Source organism: Rhinolophus ferrumequinum, chromosome 11, assembly GCF_004115265.2.
Source record: "Rhinolophus ferrumequinum isolate MPI-CBG mRhiFer1 chromosome 11, mRhiFer1_v1.p, whole genome shotgun sequence".
NCBI classification, from domain to species: Eukaryota; Metazoa; Chordata; class Mammalia; order Chiroptera; family Rhinolophidae; genus Rhinolophus; species Rhinolophus ferrumequinum.
The window spans coordinates 65972054-65981157 of NC_046294.1; positions in this window are offsets into that span (position 1 = coordinate 65972054).

Sequence of the window (9104 nt, forward strand, 5' to 3'; positions counted from 1 at the left end):
TAAATTTTTGAGGTTCTTCTCAAAAGTAAGATAATAAGTGGCAGTAGAATTAGCAATGGACAGAAAGTCAGGAGACCTAGGGTTTAGTTCAGTACTGCTGTGAACTATGTGATATTGGGCCTCAGTTTCCTCATCTGTTAAATATGGAGAGGTGATTAAGTCAAGGGTTAGGACCAGATCCAGGTTTAAGGGGTACTAAAGCTTATATAATATTGGAACCTTCTTTAAGAAAAAAATTATAAAACTAGAGATGCAAAATTAATTATGAAAGTGCATACTTATTTAAATTCAGCAACAAAATCACAATAAATTTTAAAAAGCTGAAAATACCATAAATATCACAAAATTCAAATAAATGTTGATTAATTATCTGAGACGATCTTATATTACTTTTCCCCCTACATTTTTGGGGTTGTATATTCTGATTTCCTCTTCATCTGACAATGATTTTTGCAATATTATCTTCTCTGGAGAGAACAAAAAGATTATTCTATCTTTCTGTTAGTATACATTTGCAGTGCTGAGTGACCCAGGACACATATGTATCATGAAAGAGCATCTAACCCTACATCTTTGTCACATGATGCTGGTGAATTGGCTCATTGGGCAGTAGAAATATTCCTAGAACTCATCCTTAAATTGGGACAACTCAATAAAAGCCACACACTGAAATGTCTGATCTACATACAGGTGTATATCTAACTTACTAGTAATATAACTTACTAAACCCAAGCTAAAAGTATCTCCACCTCAACTTCCCCTTAGCCAGATCAATCAAAATAACCATGGCTTCCCCAATTTTTCCAGCATGAGGGAATAATTTGGAAGAGGTGAGTTGGAGGGCAAAGAGACTGTGGTCTTTATCAATAATAGTTGAAATACCCCTATCTTACTTTTGAAATGTAATTAAAAATCTGACCATGTGAACACATTGCTTAGGCCTCTCTCTTTAGTGATGGACCCTAAAGTTTACACTTCATTGTATTTGTGGTTAACCCATGTCTAACTAAAGAATTGCAAAGATCTTTTCAAGCTCTGAAATTTTGTGAATTTGTTTTATCTTAGTATTTCCACGAGAATTTAGTGTAAGCAGGATGTAAGAGAAGTAGGAAAATTTTTTCAAGTAGGCAGGGAGAAAGAAAAAGCTCCTTTTTCTCAAAAATCCCTGGAGTTTGTGTTGGGTTTCCTTTCTTCCCTCGGGAATCATTTTTCCTGTTAGTCTGTTTGTCTCCTTGATGTTCCAAATTCACTATCTCAAATTCCAATATCCTTCTTTTGGAGATTAGGAAACTGAGACAGAGAAATATTTTACATATGTTAAAGAAAGGTCATTGTGGAATATGTTGGCTCTCTAGGTGTTAAAAAGGAAAATGGATAAATAAAATTTAAAAAATCCCCATGGGAGAAAGGGAGCTTGGGAGTAGTATCTAGTTAATGGGAATATACAGGGATTATAATGTGTAGACTCCGAAATGAGATGCAATGGTAGTTATTGGGAGGGATTTTCCGGGAATCAACATGTAGGACTGACGTGAGCTTGCAGGAGCCCTTACAGTCTCTACTTTCAAACCCCTGGTAGTGACTATGGTACATGTTGGTGTTGAGCATCTTCAGGGATGAGTCTTTATCATCTGAGTATTTCAAGTACTTGGAACCTAAGAGGTGCTTTAAAAAGCTTGTTGGATGAAATGGTAGGATGTATTGGAGTTTGTTAACTAGAAATCAAGTGAACCTACTATTTTTACCAACAAAAGTTCCCAGATTATTTTAAAGTTGTAAAAATATTTTCATGCAAAAGTCAAATGTACCTGGTTAGCAAGAAGAAACTTTCAGCATTTACATGAATGGTAAGAACAAAGACAGCAATTTCAAAGATAAAATATTGGCTTGAGATAATGCATTCCTATGTGAACCGAAAGTTTGGAATCACAACAGCAATTTGTGAGATTCTAGAAGGTTGCAAGTTTGGAAGAGTATGCTTTGAAATATATGCTGTCCAAATATTCCTTTATTTATTCATTTATTTATTGGATCCTTACCAAGTAGTAAGTCCTGTTGATAAAAATAATGAAAGACAGTGTTAGAATCTAATAGTGAGCTGAGGTATAATCTCTGCACTGGTATAGGAGATAAATAGAAAATGGGAAAAAGGGCAAAAAGGATTATTTGCAAAGAACTCGGAAGGATCTTTTGAGCATTTATGCCTGTACCCAGATGCCTTTTAGTAGTCGTGATGAAGACATATGCAGAATTTTTGCTTTGTCTCAATGCAATTTACAAGTCAACAGGAAGATAGGAATAATGCCTGTAAATGTTAGAAAACAATACGGAACAGTGTGTGATGAAATCACCTCCTGATCTCATGTTCAATACTTAATTCATTGTTGCATTCACGCGTTCATTCTCCTCAGCATGTCTTTATGGAGTACCTACTGCAGTGCCAGGGACTGAGATATAGTGATGGATTGAAAAGTCAGGGTCTTACAGAACTTATAACCTAGCATATAAGATGGACTTTAAACAAGTAATGCCAGTATATAGTGAGCATTCTCACAGGGAAAACACAGCAGGGAAAGTACAGCAGGGAAATCTAATCTAGTCTGGGCTTCTCTAAGGAAGTGAAATGTAAACCCAAGAATAGGCTGTCCCCTAGTTTCTGACAGTGACTTCCATGTATTCCATCCAGTAGGTCCTTTCCATTTGCAACTCTTAATGTTTCAATTCCCCCTTTTAATATAGTTCATGCTCCAGTTAAGAAACTCTTAGGAATCCTGGCGGTTTATATTACAATAGACACTTTTGTGCAGGGAGCAGTCCTTCCTTTCTTTTCTAAGAGGTACTATCCACCAGAATTTTTAAAGAATATTTCCTGATTAAAGAATATTACTTATCATTTCACCCTTAACATTTCTCACTTGGTTCACCATTCTGCTGAGTTCCACTTGTGTATGTGCAAGATACACGTATGTATTATTTCTGATATGTACATACATCTATATTATCTCTCTTAAGACTGTAAAGTATTTGGAGATAACCCTCATATCTCTAATCTATATTCTCTAATCCCCATAACACCCATGGTAATGATATTATAATCATAATATAGTAATAGAAGCAACTATAATACTACCATTTACTGAGTGCTTGCTATGTACCAGTCAGTTTGCAATAATCTACGTACATTATCTTGCCTAATATTTACAAAACCCTATGAAGTGGTTATTATTATGTCCATTTTACAAATAATTTATAAAAAAGTTTGGTCAAAGTCTTGCAGTTATTTCAAAACAGAGCTGTGTTTTGAACCCAGATTTGCTTGATGCCAGTGCTTATAATGTTCTGCAATCTTGCCTTGGCGTTATAGAATCAATCATTATTGCAAATATTGTTTGAACTCATCCTCTGTATTCGGTTTACCAAACTGAGGTCCATTGACTTAGATCTCCCAAACATGCACCAAATACAGTTTGGGCACGTCTATTAATTTGATTTTCATTGAAATATTTGCTATGGGAGTAGGCGAAGAAGTATCCATTATTCCCTATTCTAATATTTTATTGCTCACTGGCATGTTACTCTAAAATACAACAATTGAGTGATCCTGGAATGGAAAAAATACTTTTGGTGGTCTTCTAAGTTGAAATTCTTGTTGTGTTGATATATGAATCTGAAGATTCCCAGGCACTTGGTTAGTCATAAAGATCAAGTGATGGATGCAGTGGAGATAAACTTGATAAAATTGAGGAAAAGTGGAGAGGAAAAGAGGTGCTGTTGCGAATCTCACACGCTGTATCAGGATTGTCCAGATCTATAGTGATTGGCTGAGATGCACTCCTTTAAGAAAGAAGATGAATAAACCCATTTCCACATAATCTGCCAGCAAATTAGAGGTATTTATTTCAATCTGTTCTATCCATATTCTCCTCTAAAGAAATCTTTCTACTTGTGGCCTCATTCTAACTAGTCAGACTCTATACTATGTGTTTGCCCCTTGTCTCAGATGAGTGGACCAAGGGGTAGACACTTGACTTCTAAGATAGCCATTCTGGAACCTGGCCTGCCATCTGTAAGGACTAACTTAAAATGATAATCTGGGCCAATCAGATGCCTTTCCTGGAAACTTGGCAGTGGGAAACTAAGACACTAAGCCAGTTGGCAGCAAAGTCAGATTGTGAGAGGATGCCATGTACCATATGCAAGCTAAAACTATGATTGAACAGAACAGATATAGAGAGAGTAAAGGTTGGGGAAGCTGGTTGGGAAAGGAGATGGGGGCAATGCACAGAAAGAAATCAAAGACACTACGACAGTAGTATTTAGAGCTGCCTTCAATCCTGGTACTTTTCCAGTTCCAGCCCCTGCGGTATATTCTTGTAACAATTCCCTGCCGCCCCATCTAATCTTCTCTCTGCTAATTTTGTGAAGTAACTTGAATGTGCCTCTGTGTCTTTCAAGCAAAAGAGACAGACTGATACAATCTTCATTTCCATAGCAAGCACTTACAAATATAAAGTATTACTCTTAGTTCTCATTAATAAATGGATATGAAAGACAGACAGTCTAAAAGAAAGAACTAGAACTCACTGAGCTAGAAACCCCCCTGTTAGTTTTTGTACATAACAAAATTGTAAAGCCTAAGTTTCATTAGGAAACTCTGCCTTTGCAAAAGGCTCAAACTTTTTAGAATCTTTTTTGTGTTCCTAGTTCGAGAATGGAGATCAGTAATCTACTACCCAAACTGCTTCTTCCTCTCCACGTTTAGTGTCAGAGTGATTCTAATGTGTCTATGCTAGCAACTGCCTGTGAGAAAAACTCGGAGAGACAAAAACTCTCTCCCTTTCTATTTTTTATCCTTCCTTCCAACTTAATACCTGCTGGCCCAGTTTAATGATTTTCTAGAGTTTTTGAACCCAAAATATATATTTTTAAAAAGACAAACAAATAAAAAATTAAACTTCCTCAAAAGTTTCCAAGAACTCAGTAGGCAAGCAAAAGATAAAGTCAACAAGGGTGATTCTGTGTCAGTTTGCAAGTTAAAGATCACTGTGGTGGTTATTATGGAGTATAAAGAGGACCAGGGATCTACTAGGAGGCCATTTTGTTTTAGATGTATTAACATGTATAAATGTTTTAATTTGACTCAAATTTGCCAGATGTGGAATGTGACTGAACAGCTGATCTGTTTCTGAAGCACCAATCACTAGCCTTAGAGGAGCTCATCTCAGCTAACCGTAATAGATCTGGACTTTTCTTGGGTTCCATTTCTGTGCCTCACATCTCTGCAGGAGCCAATGTTATTTCTTCCCTTATTAAAGTAGTCTCTCTCTCTCTCTCTCTCTCTCTCTCTCATAGACAAAATGGTTCTTAGGATTTGCTAAGAACTTGGAAAATAAAGGGGGTCTTTCACCTTACCAATGAGGATCATCTTTGCCATGCTTTTGAAAACTTTGTAGTTGGGGAAGAAAAGGAAATGGTGCTTCTCCCTGGGCAATACTATAACGGTTGTGGTTGTGTTGGACTTGCTGTTGATGAGATAATTCTACTACTATTGCTGTATATACAAGTTCTGTCACTTGCATTTTCTATTTCTCTGAGAAGACATGAGCATCTAGAGAATTCACATGTCTATGGGGAACTGGAATGGTAAGGGATAGAAGCAAATGGAAACATATTATACAAGTTGTAATATTAGTTGTGACCTGAAATGTGTTACCTAAGAGCTAGGTAAGGGTGAAATGGAAAACTTTTTTTCTATTTCAATATTGTATAATCTAGTCAGTGTTCAAAGAGTCTTTAAATTTCATTTTTTAGTACTTATTTCATAGGGTTTTTTGAGAATTAAATGAAAAAGTTAAATGTAAAGTGCTTACAACAGTGTCTCTCCTATTATGAGAACTCAGTAAATGTTAGCTAATATTTCTAAAAGTTTTCACACAACAATGATATACCTTTGTAAATAGCAATCAAAATTTACTTCAGTTATAATGTTTTGGGTTCCCTGATACCATTTACCACTGTTTGTTTGATTTAAAAGGGCCTCAAGTACTTGATAACATGCAAGGTTTATCATCAACCATCTTTTTTGCACTTGTGTTTGCAAAGTAGTTTTGTCTTCTATTAATCTATTCAATCACATCCCAAGAGAGAGAACTCTGTGTCAAACATACTGTTGAATAATGAAGGACCTAAGTGGTTGGAGAAATTAAATGGCAACAGTGTATCCCTCATTCTAACCTCTCTCAAGATGAAAACCGACAATCTTCTCTAGAACTTGACCTTGTTCTTGTATATAGGTGAGTGTTTGCCCACGTGTGCGTGCACACACACATGTATATATATACACTTATGTGTCCTGCTCTCAACAAATTATTTTTTCTATGTTAGAGATAGCATGTCATGATCATTTTTTAAGCTTTTAACTGAAGAATTACAGTTTTCCAGTTAATGAAAAAGAAATAGTATTCCCATTTGAGAGCAGGAATTCTGAGATAGAGAGCCTTGGAATTGTTCCAGAGCTTTGCCTACTAGCCAATAGCTGATGATTCCCAGTTTTACTCTGCTAAAGGTGACTGCCTTTTTTGATACTAACAAAATCATGAAAGATAATATACCTGAAGTACAGTGGTACCTCAAGTTGTTCTGGAAGACCATTCGAGTTCTGAAACATTCAAATACTGAGGTGTGGTTTCCCCATAGAAAGTAATGCAAAATGGATGAATCCTTTCCAGACCTTTAAAATCAACCCCTAAAACTGTAAATTTAGCATGACTTTTGCTATCTAATGATACCATAGATCCATAAAATTTACGGTGTTCATAAACCGAAATGTTCGTCAACGGATACGTTCAAAAACTGAGGTACTACTGTATTCTGTATGACACAAGCAAGAACTTAACCACATTATAAGTAGGTCTGGTTTTTTCAAAGTATAGATGTGGGTTGAGAGGGTCCTCTGGGTAGTGTAATGGGCAGGATATATGAAGCATGGAGCAAGCCACAGGTTCTGTCATCTTGGCCTATTCCAATTGCCCTGTGTGTATAGGAGTTTATTTGTAAATCTGCCCTGGTCACAGGCAAAATGCCTTATTTGTTTCCTGGTTGTTTACAAAACCAAGGAACTAGGATACAGGATATTTATACTGTTGTCTATCAAAGCATTCACTGGGAGAGAAGAGAAGCAATTCATCCGCCAAAATATATTGTGGCTTGTAAAGTATGAGTGTGCATGAAAAAGATCACTGCATTGACAGGTCATAAGTGAACGATAACCCTGAGCACCTGACACAACTCATTTCGGTTGATTTCACCTTCCTCAGATGTCATGAACATAATTTTTGCTTTTTCACTATCGTTCTTAGCCCATTGTGCAGTGACATCTCAGGCAGAAGGGGCTAAAGCAAAGTCTTAATTAGACCCTCCTGAGAACACCAAGAAGGGGGAGCCCTTTTCAAAGAACAAAGAGTATATTTAGCCAAACAAGGATAAGGTTCTAGATGTGAAGGGCATGGAGAAGGGGTAAGATTTTTCTAGGTAGACAAACAAAACAAAACAAAGAAGGTAAGGTAGATGCTTGATTGTGTTGATGCCACAGTTTCTGTAGCCCAAGGCAGCCCAAAGTAGCTTCCGAATGAAGGCCAGCAGTCTGCTCCCCTAGATAGGACAACAACTGGGGGTGAATAGAAGCTGTAACCCCACCCTGCCATCTCCTGAGCCAGCTCAGCACCACCTCACGTCTGTTCTCTTTGCCTTTTGACTTCAGGGCTTTAGCAACATCATTCTATCCCTATTCCAGAACGAGAGCATGTGAATTTCTCAAAGCCCATGGATTCCAATGATATGTTAGCTACACTGACTTGGTGCCACCACTGCTTCTGGGGGCTCCCAAGCAGATTCAACCAGATTACATGATTTCAAAGACTTTTATTGTCTCTTGTCTTTGTCTCTGTTACTTATCTGACCTACTTGCAATTTTCCATGTTCCAGGCTCCCATCCCTTTTATTAATCTTCTTTTCCACATTATCAGCCCTACTCTCGGCTACCTCCTAACTATAGCAAACAGCTAACCGCTAGTGCCTTGCTCTTCTGTTCATATTCTCCTCAAAAGTCACCCAAAATATCCTGGAAGCAAAGTAGCAGTGTTTAATGTTTTTGCAGGGTAAGGTTTTAGAAGTGCCCAGAGGTGATTTACTTATAACATGGCCTGTTTGCCATGTACTTGATGTAGTTCTTGCTCCTGCCAGGGGGAAGGTATGGGTGGGATTTTGCCCGGACACACTTCGGCTATTCTGTGTTTAGTGGTGCCCATGCTAGTCAGCTATTGTTTAAGCAAATGAAGGCAAGTGTCCTTGAGAAATTGTAACAAAGGCATTCACTTGGTGGAAAACTTGCAGGTTACCTCTGGCCCCTGTCCATGAATAGAATCTCAACCCTAGTCATTGTCTTCCAAAAAAAGGTCATTTTCATTGTTTGATTCTAAGCTTTGTCAGGGCGCACATCTCCGTCTGGAATCTGTTCGTTTAGTGCCTAGACTGGAGCCTGTGCTATTGTAGGTGCTCAATAAGTCTATTAATTTCAATCCTGACCTGAGGAAGTTATTACTCTAGTACTGTATTTCGACAAGGCTCTTCTCCATTCAATAGCACAATATCAAACAGGTACAGCAGAGTAGATTTTGATATGATATGCTAATTAAAATACACAGAAAAGATGATCCCTCTAGTCATCCCGGGTCTTTGAGTGAACATGAGCTTCTGAGACCTTAAGTGTATCTTAGAGAACAGGATTAGTCAAAGTAGAAATATAGTAAGTTTTAAGGAATATCACAAACATGAAGGGTGGTTGATAAAGAGAAAATTTGTTTTTTTCATTACAGAAATGTTCTATTGATAGTCTCCTGTTTATCTGAAACACCAAGTGTTTTCTTAGGCTCTTTATACGTTATTCCTAAAAAGGAGGTCAGGAGTAGGGGAGGGAGGGAGATTCAGACTAGATAAAAAAAAAAAAAAAAATCTCTCCCAAATCTAAAAAGTTATAAGACTGATTATAAATGATCAAAAACTGTAAAATAAATAAATAAATAAATAAAACGGAAGATTTTATTCTT